The 8,979-nt window shown below is 43.0% G+C and overlaps 1 protein-coding gene across 2 annotated transcripts in view; it reads right to left on the minus strand.

Annotated features, from left to right (window-relative positions):
• Dram1 (DNA damage regulated autophagy modulator 1) overlaps positions 1–8,979 on the minus strand; it is a 69,733-nt gene that overhangs the window by 59,613 nt on the left and 1,141 nt on the right. The window lies entirely within an intron of this gene.

Raw genomic sequence — 8,979 nt, forward strand, 5'->3', positions numbered from 1 at the left:
GGCGGATCTCTGTGAGTTCAAGACCAGCCTGGTCTACATAGCAAATTCCAGGCCAGCTGAGGCTACAGGGAGATCCTGTCTCAAAATAAACACCAAAAAAACCTTAGTATCTAATACAAAATTCAACCATTCACTCATTCAACACAGTTACTGATTGCCTTGTTAGGCACACTGTATACAATGACAAATAAAACAAAAAGCAGACGAACATAGTGGCACGCATCTGTAATTCCAGCATTTAGAAGATCGGGCAGTAGGCCACGATGAAGCCTCAGGGAAGGATTAGATGCAACTGGTCAGAAGCTGGTGGAACTGGCAATGGTGCTTGGGGGCAGGGGGAGGGTCCTTTATTCCCGAGGCTGCTGAGGCAGGAAGATCCCAAGATGCAGGCCAATCTGGACTATACATCCAGAAGCTGTCTTGAGAAGTCAGGGGTCGAGGAAGTCCCTCCTTAGTAGACATATTCTTATGTGGGAAACATGACCAATAAAAATCAGTACTATAGAAATGCCAAGTGTGGCAGCCCACACCTGTAATCCTAGCACTTAGGAGGTAGAAGGAAGATCAGTAGTTCAAGGACAGCCTGGACTAAACAAGACCCTGTCTCAAACAAAATAGGGGAGATTTAAGCTAGGGTACTCACTTATGGGCCATTGTTGTGAACTATACTAGAATTGTGTTTAAGTTAGTTGAGCTGGATGTGAATACACATCTGCACAACTACCTCTAAGTGGTTCCTCTGTATAACTTGGTACCTCACTGAGTGATAACAGAGGTCTATACAAATAGGTTTGGATCCTACCTCTGGGGAGTGGATGAAAATTAATGCCTCTGCCATTCTGCCAGACTACTCTTTTCTGGATATCTCCCCCATCTAGGAAAAGGAATTGATCTGAAAGCTGTTTCAAGAACTGGTCCTTGAGTTCCAAGGTCAGAATGGGTACTAGAGGAGAATGTGGCCAATTGCAAACCAGAGTGCTCAGGATCCAGTCAAGACAGCAGTGACAGAGTATAAAAGGAACTGCCTCCCACCCTGCCTCTGCCTCCCAAAGACAGCGACCTTACATTCCTAAACCAGCTGTTATTTTTTTGCTTCATAAACGCTAGACAAGCACTCTACTACTGATCTATATCCCAGCCTTACATTTAAAAAGGCACTAGATTGGGACTGGGTAGATGACTCAGCAAGCAAGAATTCTTGCTATGCAAGCATAAGGATCTGAGTTCAGATCCCCAGCATCCACATAAAAATGTGCACATGACCAAGAAAGTACCTATAATCCCAACTGGTGGGGGGACTGATGGATCTCTGGGGCTTGCTGGCCACTAGTCTGGCACCAGGAGCAGTGAGAGACCTATCTCAAAGGAATAAGGCCTCTGGGTTATGTACCCACGTGAGCATGCACCTACAGCACGTACATAAAAACAAAAATATAGGCAGTAGAATGGCTGGGTGTGGTGCTATGTGCCTGTAATCCTAGCACTGAGGAGGCTGAGGCCATGAGCCAGAAAGATGGCTGAGTGGTTAAGAGCACGTACCACTCATTCAGAGGGCCTGAGCTTGATTCCCACCACCCACATCAGGCAGCTCACAACCCACCTTAGCCCCAGTTTCCAGGGGGATCTGACGACTCTGGCTTCTGAGAGCATTTGCACTCAACGTTCATACACATACCCAAACACACAGACACATAATTAAAACCAGCCAGGCATGGTGGCGCATGCCTTTAATCCCAGAGATCCACCTGCCTCTGCCTTTCACTTAATGGAACAGCAGATGATGTGTATTAAGGCACACAATTGCAACTACAAATAATATAATAGCAAATGTTTATAGAGAACTTATGTTCTTAGTACGTGGCTCTAGGGAGTGCTAAGTGAATGCATATGTTAATTTAGTAATTAGGTGCTATTACTTAGCTGAGAGAAGTCCAGTAAATTGTCCAAATTCCTGGCACTGGAGCGCAGATATAGTGGAGCAGTATTCTAGCTGTCAGTCTGCTCCAAAGCTGCTGCTCTTAATCTCAGTGCTGTGTTATCTCCCAGTGTGCTTACTAAATGCTGTGGATATCCAACAATGCAAGTCAAATCAACCCCAAAATGAGACTGGGAAGATCTTGGAACAGGAAGGATTTTGTGAAGTCAGCAGAAGTGGTTTTGGAGAACACCTGGAGTCACAACCAAATCAATACACAAGGCAATGCCAGCACTGACAGCAAACGGCTCGAGAGAAGGAAACCAAGCAAGTAACAGAGCAGCCCACCTGGCCCAAATCCTTTATCTTGGTCAACATTCAACCAGTATTTACTCTGTGCTTATAATATGTCAGGAGTTGTCTCAAGGTTGAGGGCACAGCAGTGAACAAATATCACACACCTAACCTCTTAGAGCATGTGTTTTCTGTGACAGACAGATAACAAAAATCAAAAGCCTCACCTCTCAATCAAGAATGGTTATTAAAGTAATTTGAAAGAATTACCTTTTCCTATCTCCCTTAAAAAGCCAAGTGTGGGGCTGGAGAGATGACTGCCGCTCTTGCAGGAGACCCAGGTTTGGTTCCCAGCACATGTGTAATGGCTAATAAGCACCTGTAACGCTCCAGTTCCAGGACATCTGACACCCTTTTCTGGCCTCCACAGGCATTGCATGCACAAGGCACACCTACATGCATGCAGGCAAAACACTCATACACATTAAATAAAAAAATAAAAAGCCAAGTTTAACACTTCATGCAACCTTAAAACCACTGTATTGGGAAATTACACATATTCTTAAAAAGTGAGCATCTGAAAGTTGCATTTATTGTTCATTATAATAATTAGTACATAATTGTAGTTAAAAATGAGCTTGTGATTGTTAACTAGGTACACATTAAAATAGTTATCTTCCTAGATCTTTGTTGTTTATTTAATTTTTTATTGCATTTATTTATTTTGTGGGAAAAGACACCAGAGCATAGATGTGGAAGTCAGAGGCTGGATTCTGGATGTTGGTTCTCTTCTACCCTATGGGCCCTGGGAATGGAACTCATGTTGTCAGGTTTGACAGCAAGAGCCCTTACCCACTGAGCCATCTCATTGCCCTGTTCTTTCTGAGATACAAAAGCTCTGTAGCCCAAGCTGGACTTACTATGTAGCTCAAGATGGCCTCAAATTCAAGGTCTGTTTTCAATTCTCAGGTGCTAGGATTTAGGTGTGTGTTCATGTTTTAAATTTTCTTTTTGGTTTTTGAGACGGGGTCTCATTATGTAGCTCTGGCTAGCCTGGAGCTCACTGTTTAGACCAGGCTAACATCAAACTCACAGAGATCTGCCTGCCTTTGCCTCCTGAGTGCCACCTGAGTGCTGGGATCAAAGAGGTGTGCCACCACTCCCAGCCTTAATTTTGTTTTTGAACGTAAAGGACTGAACAAAGCTTTTTATGTCATCTACCATGCAATTTTGGTTCCCTTTTTAAAGTGGCTTGATTCTCTCGATGACCCAGTTTTCTGTCATTGTGTATTAAGCAGAGATTATGGTCATGAAAAAAACAATACAGGTGGTCAAAGACCATGGTCTGCCCAGCAAAACTCTATTTCTACAAAAAGTAAGATTGATGCTTCTAAAAGACCAATCCAGGATCTAGAATTGACAAAAATTTCAGAGTGAGGGTCATAGAACACTATGGTCACAGATGCACACGCTAAGGAAGAAGGTACATGAGAGCATTCGGGAATCAAACTGGAAATAACTTGGAAGCCTCCTCCCTGAGGATGAGCTCTCATGGTAGAAGAAGGTGCTGAGAAACTGCCAAGGGAGAAAAACATCCGGAGTCCTACCCAACTGCGAAGCCTATAAACGACAATGACACATCTGGCAAGACATCCTCAATGTTGCAATAGCAGCACTTTTATCTTGGGGGTAACGAACAGCTGTCTAGTTGAACTTAAGGCCCACTCAATAGGAGGGCATTCATGCCTGGTACTGTAAACTTAGTCAAATACCCATTGCTTGAGAAGTTACAGACACTAGAAGAACCTACTACTGCCATTTCCTAAACCAATACTATAGTCTACTTCATCCTTATACCCACAGACAAGTGTAATTTTCACCACTCATCAAAGAAGCTTCTTTTTTCAATATATGCAAATGTAGAGAATAAGTGACAGTGAGGTGTCCAGCCCCAGTTGATACATCTATAATGCAACCCCTACAATAAGGCTCAAGGGACCTTGTGTAAGAGGGTTGGAAAGATTCTAAGAGCCAGAGGACCAGGACACCTGCTGTTAGATAATATCTTCCAGACATGATAAGGAAGCTGCATGCTTGAAATCTTTACAATGTGGTTGCCTAAAAAAGGCCTGCAAAATGACAACATCAGCTGACATGCCATGTAGATGGGGAAATTTCACAAGGTCCCACTCCCAGATGAAGAGCTACAGGCAATCAACGGCTGGGGGGAGGGGGGAGAATCAGTTTTCTCCAGGGATGCACTCAGTTCCTGATAGGTGGTTATCCAATCCCAAGTGGTGGGTCCTAAACACATGTACATAAGAGCAGCAGTAAATGGACCCTGTCAGTTTGTGTGTGTGTGTGTGTGTGTGTGTGTGTGTGTGTGTGTAACAATAATAATTAAAGAAAAGGTCATGCATTCGGGGAACTTGGAGGTTGGAAGGGATCCCAGAGGAGTTGGAGGAGGGAAAGGGACAGTGAGAATAATGTAAATACAGCAGTCGTGTATTAAAGTCTCAAAAAATTTATATTTTTTGAGAAAGAACATCCAAGATGTTATCTCTGGAAACTGGTAAGGTTAAGTGCCTACCAGATAGCCTGAGGGATTGGGTTACAGAGGAGGGAAAAGAAACTTCAAGTTAAGCTTGACCTTGCTTGAGAATGTGGGTGTGGCCTCTTCAAAATCTAATCTTCTGAGCCTGACTTTTTTCCGCTCTTGGTTTTGACACCCTTGTCTTAATGGTTTCATAATATCACTTTGTTATTCTAACTTGTCACACTCAGAAGGTGTCTGGATTCCATGTTTTTAATGTAGCTTTTGGAGAGAAACCCCATCCATTTGGCTAAAAATTGAAAACATACAAAAATACATGCCAAGAAAATTCTTCTAATCATTTATTTAGCAAGTTCTTTATTTTTTATTTTTATGTACATGAGTCTTTTACCTGCATGTATGTAAGAGAACCCTTGTGTATAGAGGCTAGGAGGCAGCATCCACATCAGATCCCTTGGAACTGGAGATTGTCAGCCGCCATGTGGGTGCTGGGAATTGAACTTGACCCCTCTGCAAGAGCAGGAAGTGCGTTTAACCTCTGAGCCATCTCTCCAGCCTTAGCAAGTTCTTTATTACCACCATTTGAATGGTTTACAAGCTTAGTGAAAGCAATCCTTGGCTGGGGGTGTAGCTCAGTGGAAAAGAATTTATGTCACAAGCTCTAGGCTTGAGTTCACACCCCCACCCCCACCACACACAGCAAATAGCTAAATGAGTAAATAAAAACAATGCTGTGAGCAACCTTACAGATACATCATATACATATATATATATATATTTTTTTATATATCTTAGCATCTTAGCAGAGTGCCTGGAGTTTACCAAGTGTTCAGAAATGTGATAGGACCCCAGTCCATATTCAGATTGTCTCCATGCCTTTGTTTGTTGGTCTTTTTGAGACAGGGTCTCCCCGTAGCCCCAGCTGACCTGGAACTCACTATGTAGACCAGGCTGGCCTTGAACTCACAGAGATCTGCCTGCCTCTGCCTCCCGAGTGCTGGGATTAAAGGTGTGCACCATCACACTCGGCCCATTTTCATAGATTTTTTACTAAAGTACTCCCATATAATTTTAAGTCAAGTTACATTCCTATAAGCAATGCAAGAAATCATCTGTTTTCCCCAAACCTCTTCAACAGTTATCAAACATTTGCTTTCTGCCAGTCCAATAGATGGAAAACAACATCAGTGAGTTTCAATTGGGATTTTTATTTCTATGCATGAATTAGACCACTTTTCCATGTCTAGGAATCATTTGAACATATTAAAGAATAAGAATAACATTGTTACTCATTGAGCTTGTTATCCCAGCACTTGAGAGGTAGGGGCAGGAAGATTAATAGTTCAAGGTAATCCTGGGCTACAATAATAAGTTTGAAGCCAGCCTGGGCTACTTAAGATCCTATCTCAAAAAAATCAAAACGGAAAGGCATTCTAGACAAGCTACACCAATTAAATCGCCACAATATGGCAGCCTAACATGATCTGCATATAAGGACAAAACCAGTTAACATACAAAGGTGGGTGGGATAAATCCCAAGGGGTCCCACATCAAGATGGAGAGCTACAGGAAATTACTGAGGGAGGAAGAATCAGTTTTCTCCAGGGACTAGCTCCTAATTCCAAGTGGGTAGCCCTAAACATAGGTACACCACTAAATAGACTCAGTGAACGTGTGTGCATACGTGCATGTGTATGTGTGCAAATATACATATATAAATGTATATATTGATATGTAACAATAATCAAAGAGGAGGACAAGAACTTAAGAGGGAGTTGAGGGGACATGGGAGAAGTAGGAGGGGAATTGGGAGGGATGGAAATAATGCAAAGACTATAGTCATGTATGATATTCAAGAAAATTTAAAAATTTAAAAAAAGAAAAAAGAGTAACATGTCGCAAAGAGAAGTTACCTGATAAGGAAGCTGACTTTAAGGTCATCCTAGAAAGTGGTTCCCATTATGGTTCTGACTGTTGTTTAATAAGTGTTCAAGTGTGCTAAAAATACTAGACCAGTTAGTGAGGGGGACTCTCCTGAGAAGCTGCACTTCACTGACCAACCATCCAACTGCCTGGCCTTATCCCCTGACCTGGAATAAAAAGGTAAGAAAAAAAGTGTTTTCAACACATATATGTATTGCTTTGGTGTTGGGGATCAAACCTAAGGCCTTGCACATGCTAGGCAAGCACTGTATCATTGAGCTCCGTCCCCCTTCAGAGGTTGTATGAACCTTACATTCCTTATTTGTTAGAAGGAAATAGAGGCTAGGGTGAATAAAAGACTGGGAATAGCACACAGGGTTGGCCTCTGACCCCTCCAGGCTGCTGTGCTGCAGAGGTTGCCCTGAGGGGCTGAGGCAATGCCTGGAGACCCTCAGGACAGCAATGACAAGTGAATCATGATAGGAAAGGGATGTATTAAAACTGCAAGGACTGGGGCTGGAGAGATGGCTCAGTGGTTAAGAGCACTGGCTGCTCTTACAGAGGACTTGGTTTGATTCCCAGCATCCACATGACAGCTAACAACTGTAACTCCAGTTCCAAGGGGGGTCTGATACCCTCTTCTGACCTCCTCGGGCACTACATGGCATGGGGGCACTTACACACATGCAGGCAATACACACTCATACATAAAGTAAACTAATACATAATTTTTTTCTTAAATTGCAGGTACTCAGTTGCCAAGATGATTCAGTGGGCAAAGGCACTTGCTGCCAGGCCTGACAACCTGGAACCCACAAGGATAAGAGAGAGCAGACTCAAGCAAATTTTCTTCTGATCACCACATGCATGTGCACACACACACACAAATGAATAACAAAAACAGACTGAGCATAGACCAGAAGTAGTAAAGTGCAATTTTAAACCTTAAGCTACTCTTCCATGCTTTATTAGGATAGGTCTCACTAAGATGATATTTGGGGTTAAGGAAGAAAGCCTGGAGATGTGTGGAGAAGGAGCATTCTGGCTGAAGGGATATTCAGTGTCATAGCTAGGAAGAGATGTACATGTGTTTAAGACAGGAAGAAGGCTGAGGATATAGCTTAGTGGTAGAACACTTGCCTACCAGTCCACACATGACTTGATGTCTAGTCCTTATCTGCATCTTGCCCTTACATCAAAGACTTACTGATGATCCTGTGCACCTACTGCTCACATAAGCAGAAGGCAAACAATCTCCAGGCATACTTGGGCAATCACATGTTTGTTACTGGCTGATGGTTTCTAACAATAAGGGGTCCATCTTGTGACTCTGTCTCCTGTGATTCCGCTTTCTTTAAAGCCTTCCTTGATAATTTGTAAACCTCTTCCCTGAAGTTTCTGTGATTTGAGCGTCTCACAAGTGGTCACCTTGTTAGCTTATTTCTCCATGTCCTAGTGTCTCCCATTTGAAGTTCAGTCATAACCACACAGACAACTCTACAAAGACTCAAACCTGGCCTCTGACAGCCTGGCTAGTCCATACCACATAGCCCTGATCTTCAAATCCAGGAAAAGCAGCTATTATTTTCCCAGTAAAAAGGATAATAGGGAGAATAGCTCATTTTTACACATCAGAGAGAATGTATCTTGATTCAGAGATGAAAGCACAGAGACAGATGCTGGCACTTGGGACTGATATGTGAACCATGAGAAACCAAGCTCAGGTTTCTTCTGGGACAAAAGACCAGGAACCAAGTCTCCTCAAAGAATAGAGCATTACTTGATCCAAGAGCGAAACTACCATTGTCACCACATACATAGAGTCAGGCCATTGTCCTTAGCACAAATGAAGTGATCCTCAGGAATGAAGGAAACATGAAGTAGCAGTAAAACAACTCAAGAGGTGTCACAATCATTGATAACCTGAGGGCTCTGACTTTGGAGGCACCTGGCCTAGAGGAGTGTGAGGCAGGTCCATACTTGATTCCACTCTCAAAGCTGTGGCACAGCCTAGTGTTGTCACTGGCATGGAACAGACCTGGGTGTGAATTCTACTTCTATCCTTGGATGGCTTTGACATCAGTGTCCTATTGATATATTGTCATCTGTTCAAACCTCTATTTTCTTTCATGGAAAATAAACGTAGACATCCACTTCAAGAAGCCGGACATGGTAACATATGCCTTTTAGTCTCAGCACTCAGAGGTGGATCTCTGAGAGTTCAAAGCCAGCCTGGTCTACATAGTGAGTTCCCGGCCAGCTGGGGCTTTAGGGAAAGCCTCTCTCTCTCCAA

Source organism: Nannospalax galili, unplaced genomic scaffold (assembly GCF_000622305.1).
Source record: "Nannospalax galili isolate Female #2095 unplaced genomic scaffold, S.galili_v1.0 scaffold415, whole genome shotgun sequence".
Lineage (NCBI taxonomy): Eukaryota > Metazoa > Chordata > Mammalia > Rodentia > Spalacidae > Nannospalax > Nannospalax galili.